Source organism: Gekko japonicus, unplaced genomic scaffold, assembly GCF_001447785.1.
Source record: "Gekko japonicus isolate JY-2015 unplaced genomic scaffold, Gekko_japonicus_V1.1 scaffold788, whole genome shotgun sequence".
Lineage (NCBI taxonomy): Eukaryota > Metazoa > Chordata > Lepidosauria > Squamata > Gekkonidae > Gekko > Gekko japonicus.
In genome coordinates, this window is record NW_015170914.1 from 130785 (window position 1) to 146729 (window position 15945).

The following is a 15945-nucleotide window of genomic DNA, read 5'->3' on the forward strand; positions in this document are numbered from 1 at the left end:
TTTTTTGGTGTTAGTTCTAGGAGGTGTTGTAGGTCTTCGTAGAACCGGTCCACTTCAGCCTCTTCTGCATCAGTGGTTGGGGCATAGACTTGGATTACTGTGATGTTGAATGGTTTGCCTTGGAATCGGACCGAAATCATTCTGTCATTTTTGAGATTGTATCCCAGTACTGACTTTTGCACTCTCTTGTTGACTATAAAGGCCACACCATTTTTTCTACGAGATTCCTGGCCATAGTAGTAGATATAATGGTCTTCTGAGTTAAATTCGCCCATTCCTGTCCACTTAAGTTCACTGATTCCTAAGATATCGATGTTCAGTCTTGCCAACTGGGGTTACTTGTACTTGCCCTCTGCTCTTCCTCAGTAGCATATTGGACACCTTCCGACCTGCGGGGCTTTCTTCCGGCGTCATATCTTTTAGCCTTTTGATACTGTCCATGGGGTTTTCTTGGCAAAAATACTGGAGAGGGTTGCCATTTCCTTCTCCAGGGGATCACGCTTGGTCTGAGTTCTCTGCTGTGGCCTGTCTGTCTTGGGTGGCCCTCCACGGCATAGCCCACAGCCTCATCGAACCACGCAAGCCCCCTCGCCACGATAAGGCAGTGATCCATGAGGGGGCAAAAACCTCTGGGAGAGGTTTAATGGAATGGCTTAATGGAATGGATTAATGGATTAATAGAATTCATTTACGAAAACATTTAAACATTGCATGAGTATACAGCTTCATGCTACATAATGAAAAACTAATCCTTATTTCATGATGAATAGCCTTTGGACTATAATGTATCTTAAATATAAGAGTATCTTTAGATAGATGTTTCCTCAGAAAGCATTTTATTAAGGTTTCTCTTGCTTGACAGCTAGTCGAATCCGACTCATCTCCATTTCCAAGCTGAAAAGCCAGCGCTGTCCAAAGACGTTTCCATGGTTATGTGGCTGGCATGACTAAACCCCGAGGCGCATTGAACGCTGTTACCTTCCCACCAAAGCAGTACCTATTTATTTACTTGCAATTTCTTGCTTTCGATCTGCTAGGTTGGCAGGAGCTGGGGCCAGAGACAGGAGCTCACTCTGTAATGTGACACTAGGGTCTCGAACTGCCAAACTACAGACCTTCCAGTCTGCAGCTCAGCATCTTAACCTCTGAGCCACCGCAGTCCTTAGTGTTGTTTAAGAATATATAATTACTTAAGGTAAGGAGATGGAATCCTACAACATATTTCTAATTCTTTGCACTTTAGTCAACATTCATGTGTGCAAAGATACTGAGCTCGAAACCAAAAAGGAGAAAGGTCTAAAATGAATAGATGTCACTGACTGAGCTTCTAGCAGCAACTTTCCTCTTCATGAAAGGCCTTTGGACACCGAGGGAGAGACAAAGGTCAGAGCAGAAGATCAAGGTCAGATTATGAACTTCCTGTTTTTCTGTCTTGTCTTCTTGATTGAGAAGACTGAATCATAAATTAAAGCATTAGACTCCAGACATCACTCAAATATGTGGAAGTCTACAAGGTTCAGTTCTTTGCTTTCACCTATCCTGGCCCTTGATCCCACCCTAATGCCAGAGCATCAGTGTGTATGCATAATGTATGAAATTAGCTTCTTCTCTCCAGTCCCTTTGAAAGTATACAGGTGGGACCCCTTTATGCCTGTCAGTGTTCCAGCCACATGTAGTTGCTATTTTGCAGCTGAGGACACGATTGCTACTTAATGATAGATTTAAATAAGCTGAAGTGGTATACCAACATGTGAATTATGAAGGGAGTTGTGTGGTGTCCCAGAGATGCTCATTATGCATTGTTTATACCCAATAGTAAAGTCTCTTGTTGCTTCAGTAATGTTAGCTGGAAGTGATTGTGTATGATCATAGAATAAAAGCTGGTGAGAATTTGTACTTATTACTCACTGTGTGTCTCTCAGAGTGCTGCTTATATGGCTGACTATTCACTCTTGTTCAAACAGAGGGAATCTTGAAAATGTCTTGATGCAGGCTGGTTTTGGAGAAGTAGGGATGTTAGCACTAACGAAAGGAAATAATTTCTGATACAAATTTGTTGACATCAGCAATTACACCAGTGATGAAGCTGGGTCAGATTTTTTTCCAGCTATGCCCTGGTGTGCCTTAATGTGAATTAAAAGTAGGCCTAAGGTAAAAATGTGAAGAACTCTGTTTGCTATGCATAATAAGAAGTATCATAGAGGCACAGTAAGCATTAGCTTGCTGTTCAGCAAAGAAGAGATTAATGAAACCAATGATGGTTACTGTATCATTGGTATAAACCAAGAACACACAGTGTCAAAAATAAAAGTTCCTTCAATTTTGGAATAAACTCAGACTGATCACTAGAAATCATAACTTACTTAGCTTAGTTACATGACAACCCTGGAAAAATATTTTAAAATATAAATTATAATTCAAAATAATCAGGACATTAGTGGTTTAATTTCAGTCTCCAAGAGGATGGTTTGTGCCTTCTTCCCAAAGAGCCTAAGGCAAACTAAAAACCATTTCTGTCTACTTGAGCCTTAGGGGGAAAACTTCCCTGGTACATAAAAAACATAAGAAGAGCCCTGCTGGATCAGACCAGTGGTCCATCTTGTCCATCATGTCTCACTCAGTAGCCAACCAGTTCCTCTAGAGGTACAACAGCAGGACATAGAGGCCAGGGCCTTCCCCAGTGTTGCCTCCTGGCACTAATATTCATAGAGTTGCCAGCTCTGGATTGGGAAATACTTAGAGATTTGAGGGTGGGTTTGGGTAGGGGAGGGACTTCAGCAAGATATAATACCATAGAGTCCACCCTCCAAAACAGCCATTTTATCCAGGGGAACTGATCTTACTTATATAGAGATCAATTGTAAAAGCTACCTGGAGGTTGGCAACCCTAAGTATTCAGAAGTTTACTGCTTGTCCAATTTAGAATGAGATAGGTGTAACTAGGCTCTCTTTGTATCCAGTTTTACATGTGATTCTGGTCATCTCAAAGGTTTAAAATGTATGGTGGTAAGTTCTTGAGATAAGATTATGGTTGCCTGTGACCCCTTGACCACCTAAAAGTAGCTAGCAGCAAGAATTTGATGTTAAAGGAAACAAATAACATCTAATATATCTAACAGATAGATATAACAAGTAATAATAAAGAGTATAAGAATATGCATAGTACAAGCAGAGTACCCACCAGGATTTGTGGGGTGGGGAAATAACTGCATACCACACCCATAATGTTTCCTCTTTCCTTCTCCCCTTTCCCTGCTTTCTTGCCTACCTACCTACATACCTACCTAGCTCTCTGCCCTCCAATCTTATTTCTCCTTCCCTCCCCCTGCCAGCCTCTCATGTTTTTCTTCTCTCTTCTCTGCTATCTATGACTTGACAGAAACAAAAGTATAGAAGACTCTATAATATTGTTGTCATTGTATTAAAGGTAAAGGTTTCCTTTGCTTGAAAGCTAGTTGAATCCGACTCTAGGGGGCAGTGCTCATCTCCGTTTCCAAGTTGAAGAGCCAGCACTGTCCCAAGACATTTCTGTGGTCATGTGGCCGGCATGACTAAATGCTGAGGTGCACGGAACGCTGTTACCTTCCCACCAAAGTGGTACCTATTTATCTACTTGCAGTTTCTTGCTTTTAAACTGCTAGGTTGGCAGGCACTGGGGCTAGAGATGGGAGCTCACTCCGTCACACGGCACTAGGGTCTCGAACTGCTGAACTACAGACTTTCCGGTCTGCAGCTCAGCATCTTACCCTCTGAGCCACCACAGCCCCTAGTGTAGTGTTACAACCCCCAAAATGGCCACTGAGCTCTCAAAACAGTCTTGCAAAATCTTAGTAGGTATTCTCTTTTAAAGCTACACACATTGCTTCTAGAGCAAAGTTTGAGTCCAGTAGCACCTTAAAGACCAACAATATTTTCAGGGTATACACTTTCGAGAATCAAAGCTCCCTTTGTCAGATAGAAATAGGAATATACATCCCTGAGACCTTATATCCCAGTCAGAAGGTGGGACAGGTGTTTCAAAGAAGGGACCCAGGATGCAAAGGTACAATGCAAAATATAATAATCTTGATTAAAGCTGGGGAGAAATGTTTTATGGCAGATAATTAGCATCAGTAGTGAGATAAGACTCTTATGTCCCTGTTGGGGTGGGATGGTAGTGGTGGTTCTCACATTGTAATCTCCTCTGCAAGGTTCTCTGAAAACTGCCACTCTTAGTTCAGCAATGGGGTTTCCTGGAAGATTATAATGTTCTTCCGTGGGTTTTTGAGTTTCCCCTACAGGTACTGCTTCTATTCTTTTGGCGGTTGTTAACCCCCCAGTGTGTCTGTTTTAGACTTTAGAGTTTTCTGAATACCTGGAGCTTTTCTCAGGGTTGTAGAAAGGACTGTTTTGTCTGTCAGTCATTTCAATCTCTGGATTTAAGTATCAGCACTTGGGGCCTTGTTGAAAATTAGATATATTGATGGTAAGAACTAGATATATTGATGATAATAGAACTGTAGGGGAAGATGAGAATTAACAAGGGGCCTCACAATATTTTAACCTTGAGTTTATTGATCTATCTAGGGGTATTCTAGGCTGACAACATTCTCCATCAGTGAACAGGATGTGACTTTTCAGGATCAGCCTGTTCAATAAATGTTTTGAAACAAGTGGGAGCTTAAGCGATGAGTGAGAGGAAAGCTGAAACTTGCAAAAGAAACTTGCAAAAGACTTGAATAGAAATTGGCATGTTTGGGGGAAATCCTCTATTAATCCTGATGCTTGTTCACTTCAGTACTGTCCTATTAGCTAACTTATTTTTAATTCTATTTTATTCTGAAGACTATCGTACAATAAATATCTCAGGTTGTCATTAGGGCAACAGAACTGTAGTGGACATGCATCTAAGCTGTCCCTTTGGAGTCTTCTCTGCTACTAAGGCTGATATGGTTTCCATGCAACCATTGGACCACCAGCTGGGTTAGTGGGAATCATATGTAGGCACTTAGGGATGCATTTAAATACAGACTCCACACCTTTTGTGTTTACAGGCACTTTAAAAATGGTTCCATTTAGATATAAGTAGCAAGGTGCAGTTCTTACATGTAGACCACACAATTGGCTCTTCCACATGCCAGCTGGTGCCCCCCATAAGGTCACATGGGGGTCATCAAACATAAGAATTGAATGTAAGAATCTAGAGATTGAATCATAAAGCATAATTTGAACAAAGACCAACAGGAACATGTGGACTTATTATTACTGTGTTTGATGATATTATTTGAACTTATTATCTCTTTCTTCATTTCCATTCTAACCCATGTAGCTCTATTATCTTCCCTCTGTAAATATCCTAATGTTTAAGTTTAAACGTGATGCCACAGAGGTGCTATTTTAAGTGTAAAAGAGAGAATCCTGGAAGGTCGAACAGTGTGTGGGATGTCAGGACTGGAGAAAGTGGGAGCCCCAAGATCATGATCATGTGGTTTCCATGAAATGTTCTGTGGCATTTATTCAGGATCTTAGGCTCCACCAGGACTAGGTATACAATTCTGTGTTTGTAGACTTCCACAAATTTTAGTTTTAGTCTGTTAGCAGACTCATAATACATGTTGGTGCTGTATTTTCTACATTCATTACCCAGAGTGGTATGGGAGCAATTAGCTTTATTGTCATTGTACATAGTACATTGTACATAAAGGCATGAATGTCTTTCTTCAGTTTCTTTTAGTCATCTAAAGACTCTGATAGATTTTCACAGGTTTTAGTTTCATTTCAAAATTGTGACTATCTAAAGGATAAGATTCAGAAATGTACTTTTCTTCTTAAATCACCTATACACAATACTCTAAAAGTGTATCACTTTTGCTGGTTTAATAATTACAATTTTTCATCAATGCTATAGTAATAAAGTGTTACCCTCTACTCTAGAAGCATTGTATGAACAGAAAGAAGTGGGCTATTGCAATGGCCACTCTACATTCAAAACTAGCTTTGAAAGGAAATATCCAACACTAGGGGAAATGCACTTGCATAACTGGACATTGATGCATTATGGTTATACCTCTGTACTTGTGTCTTTTTCTTTTAATGTTTTGTTTCATGTAGAACATGCAGGAAATAAGAGCACTTGGTTTGGGTTGGAGGGTTAGGGTGCTTTAGCTATACCTTCCCATCCTAAGACTAGAAGAAGAAGAAGATATTGGATTTATACCCCACCCTCCACTACCCAAGGGAGTCTCAGAGCTGCTTACAAGCTCCTTTCCCTCCCCCTCCCCACAACAGACACCCTGTGAGGTAGGTGGGGCTGAGAGAGCTCTGACAGAAACTGCTCTTTTTCAAGAACAGAAAGTAGACAAATAGGTACCACTTTGGTGGGAAGGTAACAGCGTTCCGTGCACCTTGATGTTTAGTCATGCCGGTCACATGACCATGGAAACGTCTTCGGACAGCGCTGGCTCTTCAGCTTTGAAACAGAGATGATCACCGCAACCCTAGAGTCGGACTCGACTGGCTTTCAAGCAAGGGAACCTTTACTTTACCTAGACCACCTGAAGTGCTTCCGTCTGAAGTTATAAAGTCCCCAAGCTCTCAAGCATCATGTTCAAGAAATTAATATTGGCTATTGGGTCATTTATTGAGGTCATCCAGGACCAGGGATTCCATCTTCCAGAGGGGTATCCAGTTGTTTCCTTTAAGCCAGTGGGTATCACTCACTTCATCAAGGAGGTATTTATAACCTCCAAGACCCACTCCATATTGTTAAAGCAGTTACTAGGATAATAGTCTTCTCTTCAGTTTCCTTACATTGTCATTGATATTTTTAATCCATATACAAGATTTTATTATATATCTACACCATATATGTTGCTCAGTGTGACATACATGGTTTTCTTCCTTTTACATTCATTCTTATAGCAGCTCTGGGAGGGTTAAGCAGAAGGAGAATGAGAGGCCCAAGGTCACCTAGTCAGCTTCATGGCAGAGAAGGAATCTGAACCCAGGTGTCCTCCCCAGTCCTAGTCTACACCACATTGATTCACTTACTGTTGATCTAGCTGTAGGCTATTTCAACAACAGCTCTTATTAATAATTCATATGAATACACAACTTTTTCTTATATCTTGCGATATTATCGGTTAATCTGTTTAGTGGTATCGATTCTGGTTGGTAGGCAGCAGCATTCCCAGCAGAAAAAAGATTTCCCCAACATCTTTATCTGAAGATTTCAGCAGTTGAACTCCGGGCACACAATCTGCATACGGAAGCAGCCCTATCACAGAGCCACAGGCCACTTTTAAAAAACTGAACATAAAAGTTCACTAAGTATTTCGTATGCTGCCATTGCTCTATAGTAGCACTGATCAGGGGTCATTTCCTGCAGGAGTGTACAGGAGCGGAGCTCCGGCAGTAAAGAGCCCAGGGGGTGGGCACATGCAACAAGTCCCACCCCCTGCTCCCAGCAGCCCTCAGTCAGAGCAAGAAGCATCCAGGTAAGTTGCAGAGCTCCCACCGGGCCCCCCGGTCCAAGACAGTCCAGTGGCACCTTTAAGGCCAAGTTTTATTCAGGTACAAGCTCTCCTTCCTCTGCAAGGACAGATCTGCATGTCCCCCCCCCCAATAGCTAGCAATCCAAAACAGTCCAGTGGAGCCTGAGCGGTGGGTGTTGCCTTCTGACACACTTCTGGTGATGTCAGGGGGTGTGGCATATGCAAATAAGTTATGCTAATGAGTTCTGCTAATGAGCTCCTGCACCTCTTTTTCTACGAAATGACCCCTGGCACTGACTGTTTCCTTCCATTTGGCTTCCTTAAAGAGTGAGAAGGGATTTACTAATAATTGTTGTTATATCTGTAACAATCACCCTGGGAATTTCAGCAAAGTCTCTTGTGAGGTCTTTGTCACCCAGTTAACCTAATCTTAATTGGTTAATTATGCATTAATTTGTAGATTAAGTAAATGTTCATATATATGCATACAAATGAAGCAATTTTGAAGAAAAAATACTTTGTCTTTAGATTACTGGATCATATGCCATATAAAGCAGCATCTGGGAAAAGTCATTGCCATCTACTTAAAAGACACAGTCCTTCTCCTCTTAAGGTTAAAAAGGAAAGTGACACACTTTGATCGGGCATCTTTTTTTAAAAAAAGTTGTTTGTACGTAAGTATATTAAAATATTTTAAGTCTACTGCCCAATTAATGACTGGCACAGTTTAATTGATTGATTTTTTTTTAAAGTCAAGAGTGCCATCCTAAGCAGAGTTACATCTTTCTGCCTTTAATGGATTTAGAAGGGTTTAACTCTGTTCAATATGGCTCTGTAAGGTTAGCATGAAATGTGTTGCAGCTCGTAAGCCAACTACCACATAAACAGATGATGCTACCTTTATACTGAGTCATACCATGGTCTTGTTCAGCATGGTCTACTCTGACTGGCAGTGGCTTTCCAGGGTTGCAGACTGAGGCCTTTCACTTCAGATTACCTACTGCCTGATCCTTTTGACCAAAGATGCCAGCCATTGAACTGGGACCTTTGGCATGCAAAGCAGGTGTGCTGCTATCAAGGCCCACTCCTTGCTACCTGTGCTGGCAAAATTCAGCACAAGCAGTAACACAAGTCAGTCCTAAGGGAATTCGCAGCCTTTTTGACATAGCTCACTGTTTCTGATCAAGATCCTCAGTTTTATTTAGTTGTCCTTGAGCAACATCTTGTGAAGTCACCTTGGCATTCAAGTGGTGAATTAGACATCAGTATGAGCTGAAAGGAATTAAGAACCTCTAGCAAAATGACAACAGCCTTGAAAATAAATCCAGGTAATTGCTCTATGACAGTGTCTTGCTTTTAACTGGTCTGGCTTCCCAAACCTACCTGTGGAAATCATAAGATTTGCTTGCATAGTAACCAGGAAATGCTTAGAAGCCAGGAAAGCTCATAACTGCCTTTTCCCCCATCCTCAAGTGAGCGGAAATAAATTTGAATTGCCTGGTTTACTGTCTTTCTTGGGTTCTCAGGCATGAGGCACATCTCCCCCTCCTGGATAAAGAATGGATGTTTCAAATAAAGAAAAATGTTGGTGTGCAAATATGCCTTTCTTGGCACCTAGGTTTCTCTGGGTGCACCTCCATTTCTGGTGATCCATGAATTTATAATGCTAAAACTATAATATAGCATGCACCTACCTTGGAAAGAAGACAGTTGTAACAGAGGCTATCACTGTTGTACTCTGTTTAATATCAGTGTGCCATTAGTGCTATATAGTTGCTAAAGAACAATAACTAAAATTCCAGAGTCCATGCATATGGAGCAGAGGTCCATCAGTGGCTATTAGCCACAAGGTATAGATAGGGACTCTGGGGCAAGTGATGCTCTGTCTTCTTGGTGCTGGGGGGGGGGTCAACAGTGGGAGGGCTTCTAATGTCCTGGCCCCACTGGTGGACCTCTTGATGGCACTGGTATTTCTGCCCACTGTGTGACACAGAGTGTTGGACTGGATGGGCCTTTGGCCGGATCCAACATTGGCATCTCTTATGTTCTTATGTTCATGCAACATCTCTTTGAACAACATGTACATACTCTGCTTCCCGCATTGTGCTTTCACATATCTGCAGGTATTACTGATTCTTTCAAGACTGCACCTGCATTTTTTAAAGTAATGTACACTTCTCAGAGAATTATTCATTTTCTTTCAGAACAAAAAGTGAATAATTTAGACTTTGAGAGCTCAAGCCGATGGGCTTTCCCAAGAACAGGTCTTTGTGCTGTCCACTTTTTTAGGGCCAGTTCATACATTAATGTTTTTGGTGATTTTGATGTTAGACAATAGCTTGCATATATGAGTAAGTCACTCATGGGTTACCCACCACTAAACTTCTGTATAATTTTATATCAGTAAGAGGGTGGGACCTACTTCACTTGAACTGTCACTGCCCGATATTCCTCAGGAGCAGCATGTGAATGGTGTTCCGGCCCTGTATAGTCCACATGCCTTTGTTTGCATTGTTAGCCAAGTAAAGTAACTAGATCATTCAGCATTACATTGTAAGTCTGTCCATGTATTTGAAATCAAATGTGATAATTCTGTGAGTATTGAGATACTGGAATGAAATTTGGTACACATGCTGAAGGCACAAAACTATATTTCAGGTTATATTCAGGAAAAATTTGGTACACATGCTGAAGGCACAAAGCTATATTTCAAGTTCTAATGCCAGGTTATATTCAGGTAACAATGCTAGATTTCTGGCCAGACTCACCCAAACGCTACACCTTTGAGAAGACTTGGCCTCTCAAATATTGTGTTTTACTCATGCAACTTTTGTTCTCCCATTTTTCCTAGATCGAGAAATACAGTCTACGTACTCATGGAAAGTTCTTCATGCCTCCATTTGAGTGATTCTTATAGTTTGTTCTCCAAGATTTTAAGAAAAGTGGTTAGGATGAAAGGCAAGTCAGAGGGTTGCATTGATGGAGCAAAATACCAAGATGTTGAAGTTGCTTGTGGAGCAACTCAGGGTAGTGCAACTCTTCTTGTGCTTCTGCATTGCACAAGGCCCTGTATCTGTCACATTTAGGCAGACAGAAGATATGATGCTGGGAGTATGGCAGCCACTGGAACCCACCTTTGAGGGGGCATTACTTTAAACAGCCACATGGAGATTAAAACCTCTTTGGCTGAATTAAAGGAACACATTAAACACTACATCACAGTAATGCTTGGTAATCAAATGTTCCCTTAAAACATTCAATCTTTGGGGCACATCCCTCAGTCTCTAGAGGACATACTGAGGTTTGTTTGTTCCAGGTTCAAAATGAAACCCTGTATGCCCCAGCCAATGAACAGCCAATGTATTAAGTAAGATTTTTATTTAAAAATAATCTGATTACTCTATAGACACACAAAACACTTCCATACCTCAAAGAAATTAATCTCATATAAACATGTGTGCCATTTTGATTCTACCAAAGTTGACTTTAAGACAAAATTTTAGTTTCAAGATTTCTTACCCAGAGCTTTGCCAAAAAGGGGGAAAGCAGATTTCACTGAATTCAAAATCTGAAAGACTCAGAGATTATAGGATGTGACCACTTTATATAAATGCTGTTATATAGGCAACACATGACTTTGCTAAACCGTCTTATTCATGCTGTCTCATAGCATTATGTGCAACATTCTGAGCATCACAAAGAATAATTGTTGCAACCTCTGTTCTACTTGTTCTGGGATTTAATCTGACCATAATGCCAATTATTCATAAATTATATTTGATGGCTGAAAACTGAAAATTAGCAAAGACTGTTCGCAGATTTATTAAAGAATGTAAAAGCAAACGCTCAGGCCTACTGAGTAAAAACATCCTAAACAGGGATTAAAGTTAAAATCTGCAACAGGAAGACGAGATACGCCAAATGCAAACTTGTCTTATGTTGATAGGGCCAGGTTTACTCTGCTGGCATGTTGCAACCTGTGAGCAGAAAACACATGCACTCCTCCACAGAATGAAAATGGCAAAACCATTGGATGCAAGAATCAAATGTACTGGAAAATCTGGAAACGTTGTTAATATACCTACCTTTTACCCACTGTTTTTTTGCATATTACAGAATCCAATATAAAATCATAAAACACTTGGAAGGTAATGTAATTAATTGGTAGTTAATGTAAATGAGAAATAGAATGCTGACTAGCCTGCACAATCCTTGTGGCTTCTGTGTGTGCCCTGGTGAGCGCTACTGAATCCAGACCTAGAATCCAGTTTTAACAGGGGACATAGGGCCTCAGGCAGATACCATTTGCTTTGGTACCTTCCTACCCCAATGATGACACAGCCAAGTGTGAGTTCAACTAGTTTATGTATTTAAAGACATCACAATTACAGTGTTGAGGGCAGGCTGCACTAGGCATGCAAAAGTAAATGTTGAATTTTGGATTGGAATTTTGCAGCCCTTTACTGGTTGGATTGTGACATTATCAACTGGATTGGAGTTTCACATTCATTGGACCTGGATGGAGTTCTGCACCAGTTGAATTTATACTGTTTAAAGGACTTGTGTTTTACAATGATAAACCTTGACCAAATTTTTCAAAGGTTTCCACTCAATTATGGAGGTTGGATGTGGAAAATGTTCAAGACATTTTGTTTTTAAAAATTGTATACCTCTTAAATTGTATCTGCATTAAATGATAAGTTTTGGGAAGTGGTGGCTTACGTGCTAGAGCTCAGGGTTTTAAGCACAATTCTTTTTAGTATATTATTACTATTAGATCCACATGCTTTGTACTCTTGTTTACAGTGTGCTAGGCATGCACCTGGTACACCTTTTGGGCAGGTCCACCCAAACGTGGCTAGCACTTCCTCCAGCCTTGCTTCTCCCTGCCTGCACAGCCACATGTGCAGAGAGGTGCCAAGCTTCATTCATCTCCCCTGATGGGTTGCAAGGCTCCTACCAGGCTCAAAAGATGCTGCTTAGCACTAAGGGCACTCCTTCACAGTGCAACTAGCCACAAAGAATATGACAGCTGTTCTGGACATCTCCCCATCATGCCTGATGTCTCAGGTGTTTGTCAATGAACCTTGCCTTCTACCTGACAAGCTGGTAGTGGCCTCACCAGTTTAGAAACAGCCCTGTTTAACTGAGAGGACCCTACCACAGTGACAGCACGGAGCAGGCAAAAAACAAGGACTTGCACCGAGCCTATCCGGCAAGAACCAATTCCTGCTCAGGCCAACAATAGTGACTAGCTAGTCTCATGCTGTTCTTAGAGAGGGTGGGTGGGTCAACAGCAGCAAAAATGCCTGAAAGTGAGAGGGTGCAGTTGCTTTAAGCAGCCTGTAGTCCTCTCCAGATTGGCTGATCAATTTGCAGCTGAACCATTAGTGTCCCGTGATTCATTTGAAGTAAATGGGGCCAGAGCAAAATGATGCACAACATTATCTGCCACGAATGCCCCTCGCTACCAAGTCCATGGTGCTTCTTCACAATGGTCAAGGTAACTCAGAACTGACCATCCCCCTTCTAATTTATCCTTTGTTATAACATAAGATGGCTTCTAATGCACATAAATAAGCTTTATTCTATTTATCATAATGAAACAACAGTAGAAATTGTAGTAAACCAACAATTCTAAGAAACCAGTCATTTCTCTAGTTTAAATGAAGTTCTTTAGTTATTATGCACAAAGTTTCGGTTTTAAAAAGTAAAACTTTTGTGTCTCTAGCACTTAGGAAAAGGTGTTTTTGTACCAGTTGGCACTTCAGATCAGTATACATTACAATGTTTTCATTTCCCAATTTAAGAAATTACTGCATCTGTTTAATTTATGTAAAATTCTCACCTAGCCATTTAAAACTTCCTAATTGCAATCACTGAAAATACTTTTAAAATGAGGATGAAGCAAAACCCAGCACAATTCAATTTAATTAGCACAGGAGATGGTCAACTTTTTTTTTTACTTTAAAATAATCCAGCAAAATTTTGAAGAGTAAAAAAAATCTAAAATGTTGCCGAATATTAATTAGGGTTGGCACAGTTGTAATTATCATTTCAGAGAGCTTCTTAAAATTCAAGTACAATGTGATCAGACACCAGAGATCAAGACTGAGTTGCTATATAGACAACAAGAGGGTATACACCCATTTTGGGGATATAAGAAGCCATATTAGTCTCTTGCTTAATAGTATGGTTGTTTCTATTTTTTGTCCTGGAGAAGTTGAAAAAGAACTCTTTAGACAAATTTCAACACATGCCACTTAAAACACTTAGCGGTCATTGTTAACAAATATGGTTTCTTTACCAGATTCTTCTCCCTTTTCGATGACACTCTCTTCATTTCTGTGACCTAGTAAAATCAACAAGGTTGGGGGGGAAACTTGTCAAATTTCCTTATTTTCTTCTTCTTCAGAGGCCACGTGTCTGTGGACAAGCTGTAATTCATGTAGTACTAGTTTCAAAATACTAAACAGGCATCGGTGAATTTTTCAAGGCTTACTGGAGGGATGGAGATGGTAAAGGAAAATTTGGTGGGATGGGCAGCTGATGTCATGAAGAAATTGCATTGAACCCCAGGGCACTATGAGCAAACATTTAGTATAAACTGGTGTCATACCACAGTAAGGTATGATGACTTTTAAAGTGAGGAAGGTATAACTTGTAAATATTCACTTGTGATTTCAACCTAAACTCCATTCTTCAGGAAGGATCATACAAATGAAAAAGGGGATTTAAGGAAGGGTTAAAAAAAGGTAAAGGTAAAGGTTCCCTTGCTTGAAAGCCAGTCGAGTCTGACTCTAGGGTTGCGGTGCTCATCTCCGTTTCAAAGCCGAAGAGCCAGCGCTGTCCGAAGACGTTTCCGTGGTCATGTGGCCGGCATGACTAAACACCAAGGCGCACGGAATGCTGTTGCCTTCCCACCGAAGTGGTACCTATTTATCTACTTACAATTTCTTGCTTTCGAACTGCTAGGTTGGCAGGAGCTGGAACTAGAGACAGGAGCTCACTCTGTCATGCGGCAGCTTGGGTCTTGAACTGCTGAACTACTGACTTCCACAGCCTGCAGTTCAGCGTCTTAACCACTTAAGCCACTGCTCAATTATTAGAATAATTAGAAAGGGTTACTTTCTAATTAATTTCCACCTAGGACTGAAATATAGTTCAAGGCCAGGACAAGTTATTTTTTCTGCCCTAGATGAAAATTAATGTTGCTGCCCAAACAGCACATCATATAAAAGGGGGTATGAATGAATTGTGTTCCTTTTGAAGGTTTCCCAGGTTGCATCTCCACCCCTCACAAGAAAATGGAGTGACAGCAAGGAGGCAGAGGTAGAATATTGCCTGGGCTGAGACGGTCTTATCCCTGACCGTTGTTCCAGGGAAAGGGAATGCTATGCTCTATTCTTGCAGGTTTTCCAGAGCAGGTCAATAATCACTGAGATTTAACATCTGAGCTATGCTCCACCTGTTGGGCTAGGCGAGCCTTGTTTATTGTCATTGTTATCTACCCTCTCCCCTGAAAGACCAATGCCTTGGCTATTGATTATTTCTAGAGAAACAAGCAATGCTTTCTTTCATCTTCATTTAACCAGGAAAATGGCCACTTATCTTGATTCAGTCAGTAAGACCATATGGATTTCTGTCACATGGCCTTGAGACTAGACTACTGTAATGCACTCTGCTGGGTTTGTCTTTGACAGCACCTTGGAAACTCCAGTTGGTACAGATTATCACAACCTGGTTACTACAGATAAGGTGCTAGGCAGAGTGTGATATTACACCAGTTCTGCAGTCTCTCCATTTGGCCTATCAGTTTTGTTATTGTTGTTCAATCACACAGTCAAGTCCGACTCCTCGCGACCCCATGGACCATATCATGCTAGGCCCTCCTGTCTTCCGTCATGCTCTGGAGTTTGCTTAATTTCATGTTCGTTGCATTGATAACACTGTCTAATCATCTCATCCTTTGTCATCCCCTTTTCCCTTCAGTCTTTCCCAGCATAAGGTCTTCTCCAGTGAGTGCTCCCTTTTCATTTGGGGGCCAAAGTATTTGAGCTTCAGCTTTAGTATCTGGCCTTCCAGGGAACAGTCAGGGTTGATTTCTTTTAGGATGGACTGATTCAATGCAGTCCAAGGAACTCTCAAGAGTCTTCTCCAGCACCATAATTCAAAGGAATCTATTATCTGGCGCTTGGCCTTCCTTATAGTCCAACTCTCGCGGCCATAGAGTACTACTGGGAATACCATTGCTTTGACCATATGGACTTTTGTTGGCAGGGTGATGCAGGGGTCGTTTCGTAGAACAAGAGCTAGGGGAACTCATTAGCATAACTCATTAGCATATGCAACACCCCCTGACATCAGGGGCCCGGCGGTGGACCTGCAAGGCCGGCGGGAGTGCCAGGAAGCCCCGCCAAGGCCCTCCCTGGCCCCAGGCAGGCAGGGGTGGGGAGAGGCAGGGAGGAAGCAA